Source organism: Pollicipes pollicipes, unplaced genomic scaffold (assembly GCF_011947565.3).
Source record: "Pollicipes pollicipes isolate AB1234 unplaced genomic scaffold, Ppol_2.1 Scaffold_4002;HRSCAF=4701_pilon_pilon_pilon, whole genome shotgun sequence".
NCBI classification, from domain to species: Eukaryota; Metazoa; Arthropoda; class Thecostraca; order Pollicipedomorpha; family Pollicipedidae; genus Pollicipes; species Pollicipes pollicipes.
The window spans coordinates 21,335,357-21,361,317 of NW_023596420.1; positions in this window are offsets into that span (position 1 = coordinate 21,335,357).

Below are 25,961 nucleotides of genomic sequence, written 5' to 3' on the forward strand. Positions count from 1 at the left end.
GGGGGGGGGGGGGGGGGGGGCGGGCGTTCCGCCCGCGGGATTGCAGCGCTCCGGCTGTCGCGTCGGCCGAGCCCAGTTTCTAGAACTGTCCGCTGAGTGTCGCCACCGGTATGTCCTGCGGCTCCCACTGCGCTGCCCAGGCATCGCGAGTTGCCGACGGCGTGACACCGCCATAGCTCATCGGCATGCTCATATTAGTTTGAGCTGCTGTCAAGTAAAATGCGGTGAATGGACAGTGTGCTTGAACAAGTGCGCAGCGGTATGGCTCGCAAATGTGGCGAGACACCACGCTGGCCATGATATTCTCCATCATTATTTCCATCAAACGAGAGGAACCACTTGGCATCATCGAGAAGAGCATCATCGGGCCTTGCCTGCCAAATAAGCCTAGTAACAGGCTGCTGTGGTGATCTGTGCCACCGTCCAGTGACTCTCGTACCTATATTCAGTCAGTGTTACATTCGCGTTCCTCCCTGGGTTTTAAGGCTTTAGGGCTTGCTTTCTTTCGGCGACTGGGACCATGTAACCATCTAAGTTACGGTGTTCCGTGCCATCATCTGAGCGAAGTTATGATAGGGAATTCTTTTTCCATCCGTCAGCCGTGGACACATTCTGTAAAATTGGTTTGGATTGGGGTGGGTGAACAAAACTATTCTTTCCTCTTGCTACAGACCTTGTGCAACTTCCAATCAGCTCTGCCTGGCTGACTGATGTCAAATTCAAACAAGAACAACTTTACACAGACTCCTGGCTGGAGTGCGGCCTAGCTTGACTTCACGATTTAATTACGCTGAACTGCGGCATATCCAGCTGCCGGCTTGGATTGGATTGGCCGGCAGGGGACGGATTAGCGCCGGCTGCCGGCCGCTGCCTGCTTCTGACAGGTTCTCAACTAGGTCTGGACCGTGCAGAATAGAGCTAGTTTCCGCACTTGCCAGTAGTTCGGGTTCGCTCTCTGTTTGTCCATTGTATCGCCATCACCCTGTTTACTACGGCAGCCTTCCGAGTAATTATAACTGTGTTTGGGGCTGGCAGGTAGTGCATCTCAAATTAGTGCAAAACGTTCAGTCTGTAAGCATTGCAATATTCTGATGTACATATTTGGTATTATGTTCTGATGCCCAGAATTCTTACATACGCTTCCAAACGATGTCAAAATCAATCTAAAGAGGTATTGGCTTATTCATATTCAATGATGTCCCAGACCAGTGGTACACCAGGTATCCCAAATAGGGAGAAAACGTCGTCAAAGACCGAGAAAAGAAACCTTCCCTTCTTTCCTGAGATATCTGGATTATGCTACTTAAGGGCAAGTCATGAAAATGTTTCAGTCGCACAACGCAAACACCGTGTTTACCTGCGAATCTATACTTTTTCTCTCAGAGGCTCTCTTCGCAGCTTTCTTTTCGCAAGCTGCTCGGATTCCATGTCGTAGCGTTTCTGCTACTTTCAACCTGGGTCCTATGGGAGGCCGGTACAGCAGACGTTTACCAGTATTCCAGCTCAGTTCGCCCCGTCTGGGACTCGCACCTGCAGGACCAGTGGACGAATCCTTACCTTTGGATAATGGACGGTCGTTTGGAATTGGCGTTTTACCACTCCGCTGCAGGGTCGTCAAAGCCAACTGTAACGCACGCCCAAAACTACTACTGTGTGCTCATTACGGGTGATGGTTCCAGCTCTGAGCCCGCTAAGCAACGCTGCAATGGAGGGAATCAATCACTTTTAACGACGCACAAATATGCACTGAAACCATATAAAACAGTACATAAATAAGTTACTTTTTATTCATTTTTGGAAACGTAAGTCCCGAGAGCTTTGTCACAGCTATAAGCACCACTGTTATCACCGGGCCATAGCGGCTTTCCCATGCCTCAAATGCTTTTGCTGCACGCTCTCATTGTCATTTGTCAAAAGCATTCAAATCATTTCAATGAATCAGCCATATACCACCGCTACCATTGGCCATTAGCTTTAAACGTTTGTTCATGTATGTCTTGCCAAAAATCGCTTTCACGGCAATAGCCCTGGTCGATCCAGCCCCAAACCCAGCAAACGTCCGCAGTATTCGCACCGGAGCATGGCAACCATTGTCCCGCGCCTCCATAAAGACGCTACTCCCAAGCGCATAAAGCCGCAGCCAGAGTGATCGTGACGGATTGGGTGCCGCTGAGATGGTTCAGGGCTGCTTTTTATGGTCGTATTGAAATATTATGGGCTGCTGTATTGCTTATTAAGCCCACTATTTGTGAATCAAGCAGGTTAATTATAGTTATTTTGTGGAACGTCATCTAAACCTATGTTAACCTGCGCTCGGATGCGGGTCATTTGACACCCCCCCCCCCCCCGAAGGTCTTTCCGGAATGGTTTCCGAATGTCGTGGCATAGCCGGGCTAAATTTTGCATAACTGTAGAAAATTGAATAACGGATCGTTGGGTATCCCAACTTTAGCTGTACCTTGTAAGGTTACTGACCTCCGACAGGTCAAAGTCAGGCCATGGATTCAGCGAAGTCAATTTCTAGGGGATCGTTCAGTCTGATGCAACAACGGAGTGCTAGACGAAGCCGTACAGTTCTGAAATAATTTATTAGGCAACACAACAACTGGAAGAACAAATTTCATTGACCTAGGGTCAGGTATGAAGGTCAGGCCAAGGCCAAAACCAACCTGTTTTATTGCTCTGAGACTTGCTGTTCGGGTTAGTTTCTGGTGCTTATTTTGAATTCATTGACGACAGGAGCCGCGTTATGCATCTTGCATGGACCTATTGAAGGTCAGAATAGGTCACTGACCTAAAATGACCCAGGTCAGCATTTCCTTTTTGGAACATACTGCCTAGAGTAATCTTTGTCTCTTATTCAAACGCAAAACCCAAAGCAGTATTGTACGATTTTTGTCACCACGACCTCCGAAAGGTCAAGCAGGATCGATGACCTTAAGTGAGCATGTGACCTTTTGCTTAGAGTAGGTATCTAGGTTCTGGACCCACTTCGGAGGCCAGCTTGGAGTTTCGTCTTGTTTGGCCTTATTTGACCCAAGGATCATAAACTAGGAACCTCAAAATTTGGCACAAGTGATATCACGCACAGGTCAATGCACTTTGTGAATTAAGTGTCTCTAGCTCTCTTAGTTCCTGAGATCTCAGCGGGTCAAATTGACCCCCACCCGAGAGAAGGGTATCCAACCGGCCACCCGGGCGCGTGTTGAGGAAATAAGGTCTCAAATAGCGATGACCATGAATCCTATCCGCAGAGGTGGAAAAACATCAACACAGCCGTTCTTTGATAACTAATTGCTAGCTTTAACAACATCAAGTTTTCGCAGGATATTTTATTAAAACCGGACTTCACGTTTCGAATGGAAAAGCAGGGCACACCTATCTGGCGACATTAATATTCAGATGACTGGACCTTTTAGGCGGAAATACATCTTCGAATGGATTAAGCCCTTCTTAAACCATGCACAAATGATGGATTGAAATTTATCAACTTCCTTGTTTTGTTTGCAGCATTACGCCCCGCACTGGAAATGTGAGGACATCATTTGACCTGTCGCGTTCTTGAGAAATTATACCGTTCATCAAGCAAGAGCAGCGAAGTTTGTTTGTAACAGAGAGTCTAGCCCGCTCCCCGCTTTCGCCACCATTTTCCTGACCGTGGACCAGGAAGAAACCAACGCGACCCACGGCTCCTCCCGGGTAGATGCAATACCCGTTGGAGGAATGGCATGTGTCAACGAAGGAGGAACATTTCCGCGATGGGATTTGCATGCGTTTGATGTTTTCTCTGCACTGAGTTAACGACCTTTAATATTTCTATACCACGAGGCTCTGGTCAAACGACGTTATTGTGTTAAACAACGAGTGCAATGGCAGAACCCAATGCTTCGAGCTGTGCTCATCGTCAAGATTGGTCTCTTCCATTTATCTATCACGACCTTTAGCACTATTCAAAACAATCGTTTAACACGCGCCCGGGTGGCTGGTTGGATACCCTTTGATCGGGGGTCAATTTGACTCCCCTGAGATCTCAGGAACTAAGAGAGCTAGAGGCACCAAATTTGCAGGGTGTATTGAACTGTACGTGAATTCCCTTGGGTCCAAGTTTCAGTTTCCTAGGTCATGAGCTTCGGGTCAAATAAGGTCAAGCAATGTCAAGTCCACCTTGGCCTCCAAAGGGCCCTTAGAACCCAGGCAAATGTTCTATGCAAAAAATCACGCGTTCATCTAAGGTCAGTGACTTTTTGACCTTTTGAAGGCCATGGTGACCAAAATCATACAAGACCTCTTTGAGTTTTGCATTTGGATAGGCGACAAAGATATTGCCAGGCAGTATGTCCCTAAAAACAAAATGTTCACCTGGGTCATTTAAGGTCAGTGACCTATTCTGACCTTGATGAAGTCTATGGGAGGTATATTATTCAGTTCCTGTCATCAATTAATTCGAAAAGAGCACCAGGAACTACCCCACACAGCTCTGTTGTCGTATGTAACAACTGGATCTAACACTCAGTTGCTGGATCAGATCGAACGTTTCCCTAAAAATTGCCGTCGCGGAAACCACGGTCTGAATTTGATCTTACATAGGTCACCGACCTTACAAGGTGCATCTAAATTTCTAATGCCAGACGATTTGCTATTCAATTGTCTACAGCTATGCAAAATTTGGCGCGGCTACACCGCTCCGTTCGGAAACCGTTCCGGAAAAACCTTCGGGGGTCGATTTAACCCCCACCCGAACGCGTGTTAATAAGAGTTGGCCATGTCATCGGGCCGATCGAGAAACCATTCAAAACGGTCATCAGTGCTGAGCCGGCTTTGATTCCTAACAAAACATAGCGGTTTAGGCATATATATATATATATATATATATATATATATATATATATATGTGTGTGTGTGTGTGTGTGTGTGTGCGTGCATCTTAGACGCCCCACTAAATCATCCAAACCTGAAAGGCTTCATTCAAAAAGGCATGCTCTTAAACGGAGGAAACGTCTCAGACATTCCAACACCCGATAAGCGGCCAGTGGGCTGAAGTTCTCCGCCGTTTCACATCGATCAGCACCTTCTCCCCCGTGCAATAACCCGGTCCGTACCTCGCGACCAATCCCACTTGGTATGGCGTCGTTCGCCAACGCGTTGTCGTCGCGGGCCCGTTTCCTCAGGTCACGACGCAGGCGATCGTTAGGAGCGCTGCCGGACGGGCCCCGTAACTTCCGGCAGTTGATCCCGAGTTTGGAGCCCTGTGTTTGACCTGCGAGCCGAGTTGCAGGGCGCGGGCGGCGGTGGCTGCTCCTCGGTGCGCGTCCGGCGCCACCCTGGGCCTCGCAGCTCTCCACAGGCAATACTCCGGGGGGGGGGGGGGGGGCGGTGGTCGCTCCTCGGTGTGCGTCCGGCGCCGCCCTGGGCCTCGCAGCTCTCCACAGGCCATAACCCGGGCGGTGCGGCGGTGGCCGCTCCTCGGAGTGTGTCTCGCGCCGCCCTGGGCCTCGCAGCTCTCCACAGGCCATACTCCGGGTTGGGCGGCGGTGGCCGCTCCTCGGTGTGTGTCACACGCCGCCCTGGGCCTCACAGCTCTCCACAGGCAATACCCCGGGTGGGGTGGAGGTGGCCGCTCCTCGGTGTGTGTCACACGCCGCCCTGGGCCTCACAGCTCTCCAAAGGCAATACCCCGGGTCGGGCGGCGGTGGCCGTTCCTCGGAGTGCGTCCGGCGCCGCCCTGGGCCTCGCAGCTCTCCACAGGCAATACCCCGGGTGGGGTGGAGGTGGCCGCTCCTCAGTGTATGTCACACGCCGCCCTGGGCCTCACAGCTCTCCACAAGCAATACCCCGGGTGGGGTGGAGGTGGCCGCTCCTCGGTGTGTGTCACACGCCGCCCTGGGCCTCACAGCTCTCCAAAGGCAATACCCCGGGTCGGGCGGCGGTGGCCGCTCCTCGCAGTGCGTCCGGCGCCGCCCTGGGCCTCGCAGCTCTCCACAGGCCATACTCCGGGTTGGGCGGCGGTGGCCGCTCCTCGGAGTGCGTCCGGCGCCGCCCTGGGCCTCGCAGCTCTCCACAGGCAACACTCCGGGCGGTGCGGCGGTGGCCGCTCCTCAGTGGGCGTCCGGCGCCGCCCCGGGCCTCGCAGCTCTCCACAGGCAATACCCCGGATGCCACTCCGGGCGGTGCGGCGGTGGCACCCCATGGCACCCCGTACGTCCCAATTGTAGCAGTCAGATAAACTGCGTCCAATTGTTGATTTTGGGAGCGATGACTTTCTATCCGTGCGAATCCATTTTTCTGATTCAAAAAGACCTAAGCCTAAGTGTTTCTGTCTGACCCGTTATTTATTGCAAGCTCACTCAAAGACAGATCCAATTTCGCATGCTGAGGGCCATGTTCTAAAGGACACGCAATTTATCCGAAAATCAGATATAAAAGGAACAAGGTCTTCTCTATTGCTGACTCCAGAGAGACCGGGAGAGACCAGCGAGGGTCTCGCTGAACCCCTCGGACCTGTCCTTCAGCCTACATCAATATTGCGTGCCAAACTGGTCAATACGAGCAGCTTTTGCAGGCGAAAGCTCGCATGTGCTGATGGCTTTGTGAGAAATGCATCACCTATAGTTGCTATTTCCTCCTAAAATGCTTCCAGTTGCACACCAAACTCGAACCACGGAATAAATGCATTGGGCAAAGTGACGTTGGTTATAATGAATGCATTGAAAATGCTCCAGTTGCACGTCAAGACCCATTCAATACTGGTCGTTAAACGTTGCCTGCGTTCACAACTGACAGTCATGGCAGACTGTTTGGGTGCGCGTGTCAGGTGTCATGGCGGATGGGCGCTATTTTATCTTGGCATCGATCTGGCGGTGACATACCCACAACACGTCAGTCAGCCCCCAGGGCCACAGCGCCAACCGGGAATCGGGCCCGCGCCCCACGTTGAAGTCCACGACCCTATCTTCTCAGCCGTTATTTCGTCAGGAATGAAAGCGGACACGGTTCGACGACCATGGATACGCGCCCTGCATGTCCAGGGCTTGCGCGTGGGCCAGAGCTGTTTGTGCCGTGTTCTTCGTCTAAGAGTACTAAATGAAGGACACGGCGCGGCGCTGTGCGATATTGACGTCTGCTCCTTTCAGTGCAGACGTCATTATCGCACAGCGCCGGGAGGCCCGAGTTTGGGACCAGCTCGCTGCATATGCCTGGTCTAATGATGCAAGGACCAGACCGTGTTGAGCCGCGCTCCGGATCTGACGTCAGCTCTGACGTCAGCTCTCCGGAGCCGTCACAGCCGCGAACTGATGCTATCTCCTGATCTGATCCAGACCCACACGGATCAGACCTGAAGCTTTCTCTTGCTAAAGCGTCTGGATCTGACGACATTTCTCTGTTAACCTACACACGGAGTCTAATGTCATTTTCCTGTTGACCCAAACTCAAGCTCTGACGTCATCTCACCACGAACCCTCAGTCATCAGGCTCTGACGTCATCTCACTATGAACCCACAGCCATCAGGACCTTAATTATCTCCTGCCGACCTGCACTGCTCGGAGTCTGAAGTCATCTCCCTGTCGCCCCCACACACAGGACCTAACGCTATCTCTTGGCAGATCCATCCCAAGGATCTGATAACATCTCCTGCAAGCTCTTCCGCATCACGATCTGATGTGGTCCCCTGCTTACCGACTGCCGGGGTCTTTGTTGATCACTGTCACGATCTGACACAGCCACAGACTATGGTCCGCCAGCAGAATGGACCTGAGTGACGATTTGTTCGGTCTGGACTCATTCATTGCCTTGAGAAAACTTTCAGGATCGCAGTTCTGACTGAATGCAGTCCGCGCGAACTCAAGGGATGAAAGCGCTGCTCTGCCTCTACAAGAATGCTTGCTCCTCCAAATGTTGATATGGGATGACGTTAGTAAAAGCAACGAATATTTTATCAATGATGCCCTCTGGTAATGCGGGCCCTGCGCTATCATCGTTTACGATCAGTTAATCAAAACTTACTTAATATGCCCCGCTGACTGCATTAAATTTGCCGCCTTTCGACGGTATACCTAAGCATTATGCGCCTTTACACCCGCAGGCTTTGCAAGACAGCCGTGTAGCAACAAATCTTATGGGCTAGCGTTTCAAGATGATGCATGATAATTGACACAATTTATATGCACAAAATTTAGTTCGATCGTTCACGCTTTCAGTTTTCATTAAATGCGGCCTGTCTAAGCTGAGTGCATTTCAGCGAGCGCGTTTTCTGTACATCAGCGGGAATACTGATTTATTACTTGTTGTCAAGTGCCGACAAAGGCAGAAGCTTTGCTCTAGCGCAGTGAATGCGCGCCGGATGGGCAGCGTGACGCCTCGCCCGTCGTGATTTATTGCAGGATGAGGCAGACAAAGTGCATGAAAGACGGGACAACATAGGCAAATGCTGAACAGAGCAAAAGCGTGTGGCGCCAATCACCGCACAGCTCCGGCGTCGGCTGGGTTCCTTTCCTACGTCTGAGATGTCTACCTTTTAATGTCTGTGGCGACCAGCAGCCGTCGTCAGGGATGTTCCAAAAGAGACCACCATTGCTGCTTGCTGATGGCTTTCGTCACCAGGTAAGCAGCAGGTGCAGCTCAACGTCGTAAAACACACCTGTTGCCGCTGTCTGTGACAAACACATCAGCTCAACACCTGTCACTTCCTGGCAGTCGAAACAAAGAAAATGGGGCTTGCGCGCCTCAATTAACCATCAACCCGTTTCATAATGACCATTGGCCATTTAGGACCGCACTACCCTGCGGTTAAGCTATTGCGGTCGCCGGTCCACTTTCCTCCCCCCCCCCCCCCCCCCTGCATCTGCGTGCACTTCCCTCGACCACCTTGTGCTCTTATCTTTAAAATCGCGTTCTTTTGTTTCTTTTTTCAACAAATTTCATCACAGATAATTTACAACGACGAGATAAGCTTATAAGACGCTGCACGTTGTCGCGATGTGTGGTCTGCAGCGTGCGCCATCTTCGCCAACATTTTAAAATGTAATACAAATATATTCCAAGCGATAGCTTGCTGCAGTTGATCCCAGAGTTACGTTGGTAAATGTGATTTTTGGCCCTCGACGGAGCCATGCTGAATAACCCATGTCCTGTTTTCTGCGCACTCTGCGGTAGCTCCTAGCTCGCGCGTGTGAGAAAGTGCGTTGCGTGCCGGCAGCGGCGGTTCTACTCGTGGCTGACGTGCGGTCGTGCTTGAGGACATCATCGCCACTGGGCTCATATCAGGCTAATTCATCAGACTGTTTTCATACCAAGGCGCGGCGCTGTTTGCCCGCCGTCGGCGGCGGAAAATAATGTTGGCAAGTGGCCCGGAGCCGCGTCAGCAGCCCAGCTCCAAGCCGAAAAAACAGACGGCGCGTCCGCGTCTCCGGAGCGGGCGGCACGCCGCGCGGTCGGCGACGAGACAAATGGAAACCGCTTGATCCAAACGAGCTGAGCTGAACTGATCAGATTAGCCCGGCTGGTGTTCCATACAGGCGCGGGTCAGTCCCGCGGGCTTCATCTGCACAGGCTCCTTTCCGGTGGTTGAGTCCGGAGGACGGCTGCCTACCTGTCGCGCCCCGGACAGTGAGTCCTGCCGCCTCTCGGTGGTAGAGCTTGGCGTTGCCCCTCGTGTGGCTGTGCATGGGTAACACGATGGCCATTGTTTGGGTGAATCGCTGATCTAATATGCAGATTGCGTACTTTTTTATTGTTGACAGACGGTTTTCATAAATCGCGCCGCGCGGCGGCCCGTGCAGGGGCTGTCCCCTCCGCGGCTCGGCGGTGGCGAGCTGAGCCGGTCTCCCTCGCCCCAGCTACTTACCAAGCGCCACCTAATTACGCTGCGGTCGCATTAAATCACGGCAGGAATCCCGAGCATAAAGTGTTTTCTCCGCGGCACTCTTATCAGGATGTAATTACCATCGGAAGGTTGTCCGAATTAAGTGCGGGCTGGCGATCACAAAAGCTATCCGCTACGCCGGCGGCGAGCCCGAATTCCTCGGCGCTGTCAGGTGTTGAATGCAGTCTGCTGCTGCTCTGTTTTTGTGGTATAATTACACATCTTTGGAAATATTTTGTCCAGCAATACCATAAATATTTGCTCCAATTGGGCCGCGATAAGGTGCCTAGCCACTCCATGGTGCTACGGTATGTATTAATAATTATTTATGACCTTAACCCATCCAGGCATTCTCATACCAACGTTGGGGCAGCCTGCTCTGGAAAAAGGGATAACATGTCGCGTCAGAAATAACGGGTGATAAAGACGAGAGTGAGCATTTGAGGTTCTTGGAAAATTTTATAACGGAGCTGCCAACCAAACACAGCCGTTGCCGGTCGCGACAACGCCGCTGCCAGTAAACAGGACCTGTGCACTGTCACTGGGGCACAGTGCCCGCTGATGTCGCTGACACACCGGCTGGATTTTGTGGATTGATTGTTCTTAAGTGATGGGCAATGCCAAAGAGACTATGTGTGAAAAGCTGTGCGAAATATGCACGCATGTTGTGCAACTTTTCTATATCGATGTACTGTGATGCTCTTATGCAAAACAGCAACATTCTTGTAATCATTTTCGACGCAGTGATGTCATGCGGCGCCATCTGGAGCGTCAGGCTGTGTGATGTCGCCTGGCACGCAGCTCAGGGCTGGTCTGCCGCACACATCTCCACTGTATCTGATGGCGCTCCAGGTACGGGTCACTGGCGGTAGGCACCCGCCCCACGCCTAGAGCAGGCGACGGTCGGCTCCCAACGCGTTGTGGCGGTGAGGAGACAGCAGCGCGCCCCACGCCTGGAGCAGGTGACGGTCGGCTCCCAACGCGTCGTGACGGTGAGCAGGCAGCGGCGTGTCCCACGGCTGGAGCAGGTGACGGTCGGCTCCCAACACGTCGTGGCGGTGAGCAGGCAGCGGCGTGTCCCACGGCTGGAGCAGGTGACGGTCGGCTCCCAACACGTCGTGGCGGTGAGCAGGCAGCGGCGTGTCCCACGGCTGGAGCAGGTGACGGTCGGCTCCCAACACGTCGTGACGGTGAGCAGGCAGTGGCGTGTCCCACGCCTGGAGCAGGTGACGGTCGGCTCCCAGACGTCGTGGCGGTGAGCAAGCAGCGGCGTGTCCCACAGCTGGAGCAGGTGACGGTCGGCTCCCAACACGTCGTGGCGGTGAGCAGGCAGCGGCGTGTCCCACGCTTGGAGCAGGTGACGGTCAGCTCCCAACACGTCGTGGCGGTGAGCAGGCAGCGGCGTGTCCCACGCCTGGAGCAGGTGACGGTCGGCTCCCAACACGTCGTGACGGTTGAGGCAGCAGAGGCAGAGGCAGAGGCAGCGACGCGCAGAGAGATCGCGCCGCTTTTGTCACCGGTGGATCCCGGCCGGCCATAATCGTCGCATCCCGAGGCGTGCCCGGGGCAGGGACTGGCGTGCTGCGGTGATCAGACAAAATTGCGGCCGTAAAGCTCCGATGGTAATGGATGGATAGTCCCGGATGAACTGACGGGGGCCTTGGAAGATGCTCTTCTGGAGTGGAGACCACCCCGAAATATTATGACGTGAAGTCAGGGAGGTAAGCATCAGAGCAGCTGGAGTCGCTGTACTTTGGCAATCGGTATGCGAATGGCCAAGACCTTGTCGAATAAATGCGGAGACAACGACCGATATCACCCGGAAAAAGACCGGATATATGCGGTAACGAATCATCAGGTATCAGTTAACTGGTAAACAATCATCAGGATCAGTTAACTGGTAAACAATTATCAGCATCAGTGACCTGGTAACTGATGTTGTGCTTCTACGTAGTTCCGGTCTTGTTGCCGTGTGATGCTGAGTCGTGCTATGCTGCCCATTTTGACAGTCTCCACATTTATTCGACGTTGTTTCAAGTGTCTAACCCGCAATATTTAGAGCACTCGTATCCCGTAATTATTGCTGCTCTGGTTGTCAGTGCCTCTGACTCTAAAAAAGCAGAAGCTTCGCCTGAACCAGTAATACCCCGGCCGGTCCGCCCGGAAGGCGTAGGCTGGTGCGTAGTTATTGGCATGCGCTGTTCAGCATCAGTCGATCGGAGGCATTACGCTCGGATCGCACGGCGTCCGGTCGTCCAGCAGGCAGCCCGCCGACAGCGGCTGGGCCACTGGACCACTGGTGACTCGGAATCGCTGGTGACTCGGATTGCTAGTGGCTAGGGATCGCTGGATGACTCGGGATCACTGGTGACTCGGGATCGCTGATGACTGGGTATCACTGGTGACCCGGGATCGCTGGTGATTCGGGATTGCTGGTGACTCGGGATTACTGGGTGATCCGGGATCGCTGGCGACGCGGGGCCGCAGATGTCGATGAGTCGGCGTGTCTGGTTCGCTCCACAGTGCTCTAAGGTCAGTTGAGGCCGCGACTCCGCTGCGCCTTTCGGCTCGCTGAGCAGCGTCATCGGGCACTCGGTTCGTTCTGGCAATGACTGCCAATACGGGAGAGTTATGCCCGTGGTCGTAAATTGCCATTCATTTCAGTCATCGTCCGCCCAGGATATACAATCACCAGTAAAGCTTCCACAGACGATTTCATCCAGCGCCAGCGATCAGCTCGGACGAAGCGTGCCCGAGCTTAGCCGTAATTGTCAGTTTAGGCTCACAGGGCACCTGGATAAGCAAATAAGAGATCCTCTGACTGGACAAAGCCATGCGCACGCAAGACGTGAACGTTCTTCGGGAAGTCCGCAATGAGATTTAAAAGCGATGCAGCCCATGGGCACGAAACGTGGGCAGTACGGCATTCAAGCGTCTCAGTCAAACCTGTGCGGAGGTGGGTGATGCAGCCTCATCTCCGCTGAAATGTACCCGGATTCATATGCAGGACCATCGGATGACCTGTGATGTTCAGGGGCTTGTCGCTTCGCAGAACACTAGCTACCTAATGCTGAGGAAAATATGATCTCTTAGCGCGTCTCGAAATGGGCGCTCTGACCTTTCGGAACGCGGACCAGCGCGGAGATCGTGACGGGGGCATGTGCTCCCGGCAGCTGCATTCTTAAACACTGCACGAGAGCGGCCCTAATGCGCCATTGGGCGTCTCGCATCCGTAATCTCGATATGGTTTCCTCCTGGTCTTCAGACATGTCGTGAATTTATCGTGTCATAGAGTGCATGTGTGCACGCTTGCGTTTGCTTCAGGACACATGTGTTTTGCTTAGCTTTATCACCAAAATGTTGCGCCCAATTGGCTGTTCCGACTCTGTCCCGAACCTCCGAATGAATGAGTGTGATGCGCAGTCAGCCTACATGTGCTTCTCTGAATGTAATCAGCTGAACAGCTGGGACGAGTCCGGGAAGGTCACATGAAGCGCATCATTGATCGCGATGTCTCCTATGATCACGTCATGCAGAACGGATTATTAATGTCAGCTGAACAGTCAGTTGATGGATAGCACAATACATTACGACAAAATAGAATGGTAGATGACTGTTAAGGTTGAAAACTGACATAACTTGGCAAGAAACGCATTTAACATGAAACTCAACAAGAACAGCGAAACAGAAACACGTGGCACATGACGGTGATAAATTATGTGGTAATGTCATATGAGAAAACCGGCGAGCGTCATAAATTGGCTTGACTAGGCAGCGTTCATGAAAAGCGAACTAGGTAGCGCCACTAGATATCGTTCTTAGCAACTATATATTAAGTTTCATGCGGCTTAAGTCAGTTTCTTCACACTCACACTGTAATTACCCACACACAAGCTTACTTGCAATTGGTAGGGCGGGCAGCTTTGTCAGTAAATTACGGACAATGCGATATGGGTACTTAACTACATAACGAAAGAAGACTTACTATTATTATTATATCATTTATTACATCTCATTGTTATTACTGTTGTTATTGTATTTAAAAACTTGCATTTGACTAGTTAAGTGAATCCAAGACACCAGCCCACGAAACCAAAATGGTGTGAATACCATGTCGTGTTTTTCAAATGCTTGGTAAAGCACACTTTTACGGCAGCTAGATCAGCGACAGCGAGCGGCTCTCGGTCACGGCCCGTCGGTGACCGGTCTCCGTGGTTGGAAACGGTCACGGCCCGTCGGTGACCGGCCGCCGTGGTGGGGGGGGGGGGGGAGCGGTCACGGCCCGTCGGTGACCTGTCACCGCGGGTGGAAGCGGTCACGGCCCGTCGGTGACCTGTCGCCGTTGGTAGAACCGGTCACGGCCCGTCGGTGACCTGTCACCGCGGGTGGAACCGGTCACGGCCCGTCGGTGACCTGTCACCGCGGGTGGAACCGGTCACGGCCCGTCGGTGACCTGTCACCGCGGGTGGAAGCGGTCACGGCCCGTCAGTAACCGGTCACCGTGGTTGGAAGCGGTCACGGCCCGTCAGTAACCGGTCACCGTGGTTGGAAGCGGTTACGGCCCGTCAGTAACCGGTCACCGTGGTTTGGAAGCGGTCACGGCCCGTCAGTAACCGGTCACCGTGGGTGGAAGCGGCCACGGCCCGTCGGTGACCGGTCACCGCGGGTGGAAGCGCGGAAGGCGGAAGTCCGGTGACGGCAAGACTGACGTGAAACATACTTGTGAGAAGTATGCGGAGGCTTCGGGCCGTGAGCGAGAACGCTGATTGGTGAAAGTTATGCGCCCGTCTCGACGGAATTCATTCACCGGCGCCCGGTGGTTCCCGCGAGGGCCAGGCCCCATGACCTCACGGAGGGAGAACGCGCCCAGCATTGGTCTATGAGCGGCATGGCATAAAACGTCCCGCTGCCCGAGTGATACCTTTGCAGTAAGCTGCTACGTTGGTGAGCCAAAATGAGGCTTGGATAGATGAAGGGTCTCCTCACCATGCCTTGTTGAGTGAGTTTCATTAGTAATATGTTGCTTTGTGGCTGTCAACATATAAGTGGGAAGCTCTCCGAAGGTTACTATATATGCCAAATGATATACATATATATATATATATATATATATATATATATATATATGTGTGTGTGTGTGTGTATGTGTGTGTGTGTGTGTGTGTGTGTGTGTGTGTGTGTGTGTGTGTGTGTGTGTGTGTGTGTGTGTGTGTGTGTGTGTGTGTGTGTGTGTGTGTGTGTGTGTGTGTGTGTGTGTGTGTGTGTTGGCGTGTGTTTGTGTTTGCGTATAGCTATAATGTGTGTATTTATTATCGTGTTCATTATATGTAGTTGCTTTTAATGTTAGTTGCATTTTATGATGTTCTATTGTGTTTATCAGCCATCTTGGACGGTATGTTGCCATGAAATCGTAATCCGAGCGTACACATTGAATTTTTTGGCTCATATCCCAATTGATGACAATAAAGAAGCCCTAGGTGCGCAAAAAAGTAAGAAATTTGATCGCGTTTGTCATATTTTAAGAATCTTACACATTTTCCAAGGTGATATTAACGTATTGGGAATAGCAGTCCAAAGACATGTCTAAAATATAATTTGGAGAAAGCACATCACGGATATTTAGTCGAACAATGCTGCCACAGCTCTCCAAGTAACAATGGCATCTTCAGGATCGAAATTAAACTGCAGACACGCGGTAGCGCTGGCAGGAGAGTGAGGGCAGAAGGGGCACATGCTTCCCACCCCCAATCCCACCAAAACCTAGGTTCAGAAGGTCCCTTTGTGCCTCTCGGGACCGACGATCAAGGGCCCGATTTGAGGGCCGGAAGGGATGGCCTTAGGTCTTATTAAGGAGTCCCGGTCCGTGGGGCCGGGATTTCAAATGTTAGCCTGAATTGGTCAGAGACCACACCAACGCGGAAGAGTCGGCTCCGTGTCGGTCTGACATCTGGGGGCACATGTTCCATGCATGGGCAAGGCCGGGAACCGCGATTTGTATTGGCTGGGACCTCGGAAACAGTGAGGGGTCCCCTGTCGGCCAGAGGACGCAGCACCTAACAGAGGGTACTGTGTCGGAAAGGGATCCCGAGTCGGCCAGGAGAGTATTTGTTGAGCAGTGATGGAAACGGGGCCCCGGATGCCAAAGGGCCTTTTGTTTTGGTCGGGGCCCTCTGACAATGAAAGTAGTTCAGAGTACTCACGGTGAGAATCTACAAGGAGGCAATCGAAGGGCCGTGTCAGTCCGGGCCCCAGTGCCGAACGGTCTTTTACCCCACTCCAGTCGACCTAAAGTAACTGGACCAACTACTGGACTTCCGCGGCGACAAAAATGCTTCTGCGTCGGTAAGGGCTCCTGAGTCGATCCGGGGACAACTGTTCGGGTCAAAGGGCCTCCCGCGCCAGGGAGGCCCTCTGTAAGACCAATGTGAGGTTTAGCCGTCTAAGGGCCTCTGGATCGACCACTGAACCGCACTCTCGTGCATGACATCCGGTATGCTCCTTGCGCTAGAACGAAATGGTCCTTCAGATTCTGACCGGGAAATATAATGTGCCATCCAGTATAATACTCGCCGGCACCTTGCCTGGCAGAGGTAAGGGGTTTCCTTGGTGGTCAAAAGGGCGGACGGAAATAAGGCTTAAAATGAAAACCCCATCCAAATTTACTCTTTTTCAAAATCGACCTGAGAAAGAAATTACCTAAAAAGTTTTGGGGTTGCGCGCTCGCAATCTTGGGAGCAAGTAGTCATGAAGGAGTATTGAAGTCTCTGTGCCAAATATCGGACCGCCCGCGGCAATGCAAGATCTTTTTGCATCAATGTGGCGCTCTATGTCGTTCCGGAGCCAACTGCACTGATCGGAAAGCCACTTGCGTCAGGGAGGCTTCCAATGTGTGGTTTAAAGGCCTCTAAAAACCCTCTAAAGGCCTACGGATACATTGAGGCCAAACTACTTTTGTAATTATCAATGTATTAGTTTGTCACCATCACATCATATTCTGGAATGAACATGCTTTTCAAAACGTTCCAATTTGGCGAGGCCCCGGCGACCTGGGCTTCTACGTGAGTTATGCATACCACTTGTCATCAGCAATACCAGAGACTCGCCTCCGATTTGCGTGGAATTTATTGGTCCGTTCAAACCGAATTTAGTGGCGCCGCCATACTTGTGAGTACGAAGACGTCATATCTTTAAGTGAGATAGTGCATCCTATAGCACCGAGTGTTTATGCGAAATTTCATCCAGAACGCGTGCTTATTGCATTATGTAAGGGAACCAGGCACACTTTCCGTTGCCGTGTTTGAAGTCCTACGTTTTCAATGCATAACAGTTTATGATAGCCTCCAAGGACGTTTCTTGCAAACTACATTTTAGGACCGTCATAGCTAGCCTACGCATTCAGTGCCGAGTAGTATTATGGTAGTGTCCAAAGGAAGGCCAGTCACATGCTTCTTTGAGGTGTAATTCCCCGCACCTTGCCAATAATATTAATGTTTTCGATGTTTACAGGCGTGCCAAAGTACCATTGTTTTGCGACCCGAGAGGCTACATGATTCACCGCAGCATGACACCACCTCACACCGCACTGTAGGTCAACCATGCTGGCCCTTGCCCAGCGTGGTGATGTTGTCACCTGACACCCCCGTGTCCAGCTTGCTCCGGCCGACACCGCCCTGGCAGCAGAGTACCTGCACGAGGCCGCCTCCGCACCTGACACCTCCGTGTCCAGCTTGCTGCGGCCGACACCGCCCTGGCGGCAGAGTACCCGCACGGGGCCGCCTCCGCACCTGACACCTCCATGTCCAGCTTGCTCCGGCCGACACCGCTCTGGCGGCAGAGTATCTGCACGGGGCCGCCTCCGCGCCTGACACCCCCGTGTCCAGCTTGCTCCGGCCGACACCGCTCTGGCAGCAGAGTATCTGCACGGGGCCGCCTCCGTACCTGACACCTCCGTGTCCAGCTTGCTGCGGCCCGACACCGCTCTGGCAGCAGAGTATCTGCACGTGGCCGCCTCCGTACCTGACACCTCGCATCGGAGCCGCTCTTCGGCGTAACGTCCGGCGACAGGCGGCACTCTCGGGCCGGATCTGCCGCCCGCTCGGCTGACGCGTCCGAGGTCGGCCGCCCCTCGCCGTCCGACTGGGACACCGCCCACCACTTACTGACCGGTGTTAGGTGCCGGGGCCCGGCGCCGTTGCTCGCTCCAGCAGCTGGCGGATGGGGGCATCGCCGGCGACGTTTGCGAGTCGCGTTTGAGAGCCTGGTTCGATTCCCGCTTGCGCTACGGGTTTTACATCTGCCGTCAGTCATGACCACGGGAGGAGGTTTTGGTGTTTGAGGCACGTGCTGACAAAGATGTGTGTCGCCTTTCGCGATATGTGGCAATCTTTCATATCGTGTTTGACGTGCGGCGATGTAAAGGACGCAACTGCTAATGACAACCGTGACGTTTCGTCAGAAACAGTTCAGAAGTGACAGGCAAATGGATCAGACGAGTCAGTGAGAGTCCACCAGACTACCGACTCCGGCGCAATCCATCAGCCCAGAGTCTACCAGACTACCGACTCCGGCACAATCGATCAGCTCAGAGTCCACCAGAGTACCGACTCCGGCACAATCGATCAGCCCAGAGTCCACCAGACTACCGACTCCGGCGCAATCGATCAGCCCAGAGTCCAATTGACTACCGACTCCGGAACAACCGATCAACCCGGAGTCCGCCTGACTACCGACTTCGGAGCTATCGATCAACCCAGAGTCCACCACACTACCGACTCCGGCGCAATCGATGAACACAGAGTCCACCAGACTGCCGACTCCGAAGCAATCGATCAGACAGATATTTAGTCCTAAAACCGGCACGTTGACACGTAAACAAAAGGCGACGCCATCGCCAGTCAATGGTCTGTTCACCATGCCCTACAGAAAAAGAAACAAGCCGCGTTTCGTCACCCGCGAGCTCGCCGTCGCCACCACGGTCACGCCCGGTCGTTCGCCGGTCGTGTCCCTAGGTCGGGTCGCACCGCGTCTGGGCGCCGCCCCCGCCCCACCGGCGGTGGCCGGAGCCGCCTGGGGCCGACAGCACGTGCCAGGGCGTCACCCCCCGCCGACCGGGGATCAGGCGGCTGCAGTCGGACGTCTGCAGTCGACCGCCCCGGCCCGAGAACGACACGCCAGTTTACGGCCGTGGCCAGCCGCCATCACCGCCTGAATGGCTGATAAATCCATCGTGCCTTTCGGCCGGGGAGTTAATAAGGCGCCGCCGGCGGGGGGCGCGCCATCGTGCGACATATATGGCGCGCGCCGCCGGCCAACATTTCCGCTGGCTGCGCCGCCGTGCCGTATTCCCGGTACGGATTTACGACAGCACGGAACCGTAACGGCTTCCTCGCGTCGTGCGCAATCGCTGCCGGCATGCCGCCGGGTGTTTTGACCCGGCTGCGCGCCGCGGCCGCTCGCTGCCGTGAGGTGGTGCAGCGCCGACTGCTGGATACCCGCTTGTGAGTGAGACCAGCTGTCGCGTGTTGATCGTCACGATTGTCATGTTGTCACGTCGCGTTTTGTTGCTTGAGCGTGAGACCCGTCGTGTGAACAGTGATAACGATTTTTTGCTCCATCCGATGACACTTTAATCATGAAATTCACGAGTTTCTTCTTAAGAATGTTTCAACAGTCGCTGCATTACATTATCCAAGCTTGGATCAGAAAGCTGCGCTGGACAGTGCACTTTAATTTGGAAAGAGGTCTCTCTGTGGACCTGGCGTGCGGCAGTTACTGACGTAGCGGCGCCTGTATCCATGTGGTGTGCATCCCATGTGTCAACGAAATGTTGCGTCTAATCATCAAAACTAAACAAATGTTCACCCGGATCTTCACTGATTCATTATCCATTTTTGCCATGCTCCTGGTGATTATCCTGCCACGTTCAGGGCAGTTTTTGTTCGTTTACTTAAGCGAATTTGGCCGAAGCTATTTTACTTTTTTCAGATAATCGGTGAACTGTATTCGCGTCCACAACCACCGCAACTTCATTCACGTACACAACTACGGCAAACTTAAGTCACAAAGTTGTCGTCAGTGTAGCGGAATAACGCTAGGTCGTAAGTGTAGCGTTCGTTCACAAGGGTAATGGATCTGCCCCCGGTTCTGAGTTCAGAGGTCTCAACGCTGAGCTATCGGCCGTCAGTATACCAGGAGCTACTGGTTAAGCGACGTTATAGAGCAAACCTTGGCTTCCTTAGCAGCACTCGGCATTACAAGCCGTACTTAGTACAGAAGTACGGCTGGTACCATGCGGCCGTATATAAGCACGGCTTGAAGCGTCGAGTAACACTAATATAACCGATGTTTGCCCAGTAATGTTGTTTTGCCAGTACTCCCTCGTCTGTTGAATGTCGATGACTCAGCATGAGATTTCTGACCGCATAATGCCGAATAACCAGGAGCTGAAAGGTTTTTGCGGATATCGTTACCCGTCCAATCACTAGAAACTAGTAGATGTTAGACTCACTCTTCCCTCCAGCGACCTCCGATTCGTCCGAGTTTCATGAGGCCACTCACCAGACAACAGCGTTAGGATCCTGTCACCTGAGGCCCGCTTATCTCGCAATGCCAACTGCTACAGCTATGCTCCCCTGACCTTTGTCTTCGCTTTGCTTCCAGACCCCCCCCCCCCCCCCCCCCTGTGCCCCAGGCTCAGACTCGAGAGACTACTAGAACTTCCGCAGATCGAAGTTTCTTGGATGCAAATCGAAGCAGATGATCAAACATGAACTTTCTTCATATACTAGCCGAGTGGCCGCGCCATCGTAGGTCTGTTTTGACCCCTCTCTCCCTCATAACCTGGCGCAGGGGTCAGTTCGTCAAACGCTGCACGTCCTCCACTGCTGGAGCCGGATCCAGGGGGGGGGGGGGGAGGGGGGGAAGGGGAGCGACACGGCTGGACGCTGTCTGCGCAACGCTGCGTGCTAAAACTGCTGCCAATTAGCACCTGGCTTTGAATGTGTCGAATGTGCACCGGCTAATTTTGCGAGGTCGTTCTGCTGTTCGCGAAGTAATCTAGCATCGTGGGTGTCATTCGTGGTCGGCTGGCCTGAACGCTGCGTCTGAACGGCCGGCGAATCTGCCATGAGGCTGTGCAGCGTGACAGTGAGTGAAGGAAAATCAACTTCAAAGCGGCAGCAGTTTGAACAGCTGTAATCCAACAAATATATGGATACATATTCGACTCAACATTTGGGAGTTAGAGATGGGCCAAAAGAGAACGGACAGTATAACACCGAGCAACCTTAACCTGAGACAAACATCTTGCGAAGGGCTCTGTGGATACTCAACAGGGAGAATGAGGTCGTTCTGCAATCGGTTGCCAATCCGCGCTCAGAGCCGTTCACGTGGGTTACAACCGAGACTATGACGCAGCACGGACGATGTGCCAAGCGAACTCTACGCCGATTGCGTGCTCTGTTTCCACGGAGGAATTACAGCTACCGAGCCTCACGGTCACCTGTCAGTTTCATGGACAACCGAAGCGTCGTGAGACAGGTCAATTGTGCTCCCCAAAAGTCCTGCGCTGTGAGGCTCAAGAAGCTTGATCGATTCAGGTAAGGTCAAGTCAAGTCGGGTCAGATCAGGTCAGATTAGGTCGCCTCCGCTCAAGTTTGGTCCAGGGCTAGTGTATGGGTCCAATAACAAAGCGAGATGGAATGTGTCGGGCTGCGGCTGTCAAGTCACGTGCGGAAATGGCGGCACATATTGGCACACCACCTGTTGTATGCCCAGCTCCCCAGCGCGCTCCATAATTGAGCACTACATAACCCCCCTCCTGACAGACATCATGCATCGCACGGTCGGGCCGACGACTCAGGTCATTCGTCGATCCACGTGCCACCCACTTCACCATGTCACGCTCACCGAAGAGGTCAGACCTGGCGGGCGACGCCGGCGTCGGCCGGTCGATCAAAGGTGCCGCCGCCTGCGCCTGGGCGCCCGCCGGCGTCGCGTCAGCTGACAACGCCCCCGGCGTTACAACACGGCGCGCTCAGCTGCTGCTGCCAGCCGGCGCACGGCGGCGGATGTGGCGCACGTGCGGCGGACACCTCACGCGTCTGAGCCGGATGTGTACCCGCGGGCATCGTGTGGATTCTGCTGGGCTGCTGGCGGTGCAGAATGTCTGGGGGGGGGGGGGGGAGTCAGTGTTGGAGGGATGATGAGGTGCGACGGGCGGTCTGAGTGAGCGGGGAGAGGATTTCAGGGGAACGTTTGGGCTTCGCCTCAGAATATTATGCCTGCATATGCCTAATATACCTAATACTATACAGCGTGCCTACCCGTGGCAGTCCAAAAGCAGCAAACATTTTGCTTAAAATTGTTGATGTACTCCCTCATAATTGGAATATTTGCCAACAGAACAAGTATCGCTAACAGGTGTCATCAAGCAAATTAGCTTATCCTATTGCTGGACTTGGTTTTGTATCGTCAGTCGCACTCTTAAATGGGATGTTGCACATATATCATATATATATATATATATATATATATATATATATATATATGTATATATATATATATATATATATATATATATATATATATATATTCGCTAACAGGTGTCATCAAGCAAATTAGCTTATCCTATTGCTGGACTTGGTTTTGTATCGTCAGTCGCACTCTTAAATGGGACGTTGCACATATATATATATATATATATATATATATATATATATATATATATATATATATATATATATTCGCTAACAGGTGTCATCAAGCAAATTAGCTTATCCTATTGCTGGGACTTGGTTTTGTATCGTCAGTCGCACATCTTAAATGGGATGTTGCACTATATCATATATATATATATATATATATATATATATATATTATATATATATATATTATATGTGTGTGTAATATTACATAATTAACATATATCATATTTACTAAGTAGAGACATTGTTGTTGTCTAGAGCGGTCTTTTCTACTTAAAAATGCTCCTATAGTAGCTGTAAGTGAGCTTATTACAGCACATCTGATTGTTTGCTTCAACGTCTTCAAATGCAGAACATTCCCTTTACTCATGCGAGGGAATGATAAAGTGATGAGCAGAGTCTCCACTTGAATGGTCGCTTTACCTACCCAAAAATTACTGAAAATCGACGAAGTTGATATGCTGAATGGTTATGAAGTAATCCATGACATGCCCAATGGTTAAGTTATTTGACTCTGAGCTATTCGCAGTTCGTACAAATACGAAAGCAGCATGTCTTGTCATGCCGAAATCCCGCACACTCCATTCAAAGGGAGTTTCCAGTTCCTGACATGACGAAAAACGTAATCTTATTTCGGTGCAGAAATGAAGAATGCTCAGGGGGAGCAAAATGGGATCGACGTTCCTTTGCTCGGTAAAAGTGGCACTCATGTGCTCCGATAGAGCATGAGGGTTTTGAGTTGGTTTGGCATCCTCTATTATGCCAGCCGGTCTTCACACCTTGTATAATGACTGTTTGCCAGCGGTTCGAGCTCGGATGGAACAGGGCAGCGTGGCCACCCATCATATCATTCAAAACACATCACTCATCTCCTCACCCCTGATGGGTGTTGTTGCCGGGAGTTCATCGCTTTCGTGCTGGCTCGAGGAGGTCCATGATCCATCCCAGCACTCAACCCAGCCACTCTGTACTCATTGCTGAAAAATGAAGAGGTTCCTGTGCGGAAAATGCGTTAAGGAACTGATGAAGTGAACACAGAAGAGGTTCTCTTTTCGTTGTGAAATTAAGAACTCGTGGAAAGACAATGAGCTGAATGGTCTTTCCCAGGTTACTGGTGGAGAAATAGGAGTGGGTCCATGACATAAGCTCATCTCAGCTCGGCCAATAAATCAGCTGGCACAAGGCGTATATGAGATGGCAGCTGTTCGCAGTGCATGGCTTTTGCACGCGATGGGTTGAGTGCTTTTCCTCCCCCTACATTGCTGCTCACTGGGATGCCCTTGTATTGTCGGGGAAACAGGAGAATTCTACATTCTTTATCTTATAATTATCCTGCACGCTGCAGGATTAGAAGCTGACTCTTACGGCAGCTGTCTGTTGAGCCGTTAATGCAATCCAGGGTTACGGCATGTTATCGCCGCGGCATCACGTCTCCTTGTTCATAATCTCACCGCAGTAATCGCTGCCGTTGTCTCACCGTATCAGCTGGTCATGTTTCGGAATGCTTATGTGGTGCTACGTCGTGGACGAGAGTGAAACGGGGTCGTTTTTTTTAATATCTAGCAGTTCAGTTCCAATCAACAGTTCATTATGCCGTCTGACAATCAGACCACTGACAAATGCGACAGCAAGTCCGCTGCGTGGAGACCACTCTCCGAGTCTTACGTCATCATCGAACCGCGATATCGATCGAAAATCTGGAAAGAACGGCTGAGATGCAGCCAGACCGCAATCGCTCCGGTGCAGGCGTCCTCACAGCACCAAAAAGTGCTCAGCCCCGTCCATTGTGTGCCGGTGAGCCGTGGCTGCCGCGCGCCGGCCGGCCGAGAGCGTGGGAACCATCCCAGAGTCTACGGACCGGCGCTGTCACCGGTCTGCAGCGCGCCTTTTTTGCGGCCGGTGGCGGTTTTGGCGCGGATCAGACCCCCCCCCCCCCCTCCCAGACGTACTGCATCCTCCCGCGGTCCCCAGACGTCCACAGCGAGTCGAGCTGGTCCCCAGTGGTGGACCAGCGGAGGGTAGACCAAATACAAGGTTCTGGCGACCAACAAGGAGAATCCGTGCCGTCGTCTCGATTGTGCCATTCGCTGTTCTCCCACCTAGACCGAAGCGTGACGGTGATGAGGCCAAGGTTGAGCTGCAAGGTTGGCAACCGCGCTCCGCCAAAATAGCGTAATCGTTACGACACGCAAGCCGCCACTGACGCCACTAGGCTGACTGTTCACGGACGCCTCTGAGGATAATGCACTGTTGTGTTACCATCGCCCAGCGAAACCCAGTGTGACACATGTCGCATATTGACATATAAACAAATCATTTAGTCGGTGCTTAAGCGACTTTTAAGGAGCGCCCAAAGTTGCAACGTGCTTTAAATCCGCGACGGATGCATCTCTTCATACACATATATCATGCACTGAAATGTTTAAACGTCGCAGACTCATTTGTCATAATATTTCCCAATACAAAAATGCGTGCCAACCTTGTGAATACTCGTCCTTGCCCTCAATAGTCCCTACTTATCACTCATCCTCATCAACAGCGCATTTGTCGGTGCTTGTCGCTTAAACTTTAGCTGGGCGGGAGTCGCAGCGGTGTCCCTATGGCTCCCCTGTTTTCGGTGCTAAGGTACCGGGACAACGCCCCCTGGATGTGCCTCTGCGTGGCGCCGTGGGAGAAGACGCTGCCGCCCGGCTGACACAGACCGACCCGCAGTGCTGGGGGAGAGGGGGGGAGGGACACCGGCCTGCGCAATCGCATTGATCGGCGAGTCTGCAGACATTATTTGGCACTGTAGGTTGCGTAACATTGGGCATGGAACATCACTGGACTTCCCAGTGTTGCGTCCAAACGCTGAAGGCGACGTAGCATTGGACATGGGACATCATCGGACATCCCAGTGCAGCGTCCAGACATGCTGCAGACGGGACGAGCAGCCCCGCCCGGCAATAATGCAGAGCGGTTTTGTAGAGAAGTTCCTGATCAGTTCAGGGTGCTTCACCCTGCTCCACGCACACTTGGAAAAATGGGCCAAATTCGTGGAGAAACCCGTTTTTGACTTATTTCGAGAGCAGGCTGTGTCCATTTTTACTGTCCAGCCCCCTCCCTAACTCATCGTTTCAAAATTACGCCCCCGGCTCAGAGCCACCAAACGCGGCTGACAGGCGTTGGGTGGCGCGCGTGCAATTTGGGGGCAGATTCTGTCAAGGACGCGCTGGAAGGCTGTTAGGAAATGATAGACATCGAAATGTTGGTATTTATTTAATGGCCGCCCTGGCATGTGATCTAATCTTGAAACAAAATGAGAAATGGAAAAGAAGGGAGGTTTGTCCGATGCGACCACTACAAAACTGGTTTAGCGGTGGTCTTTCCACCATGCCTCTCGATTGCACCATACGCG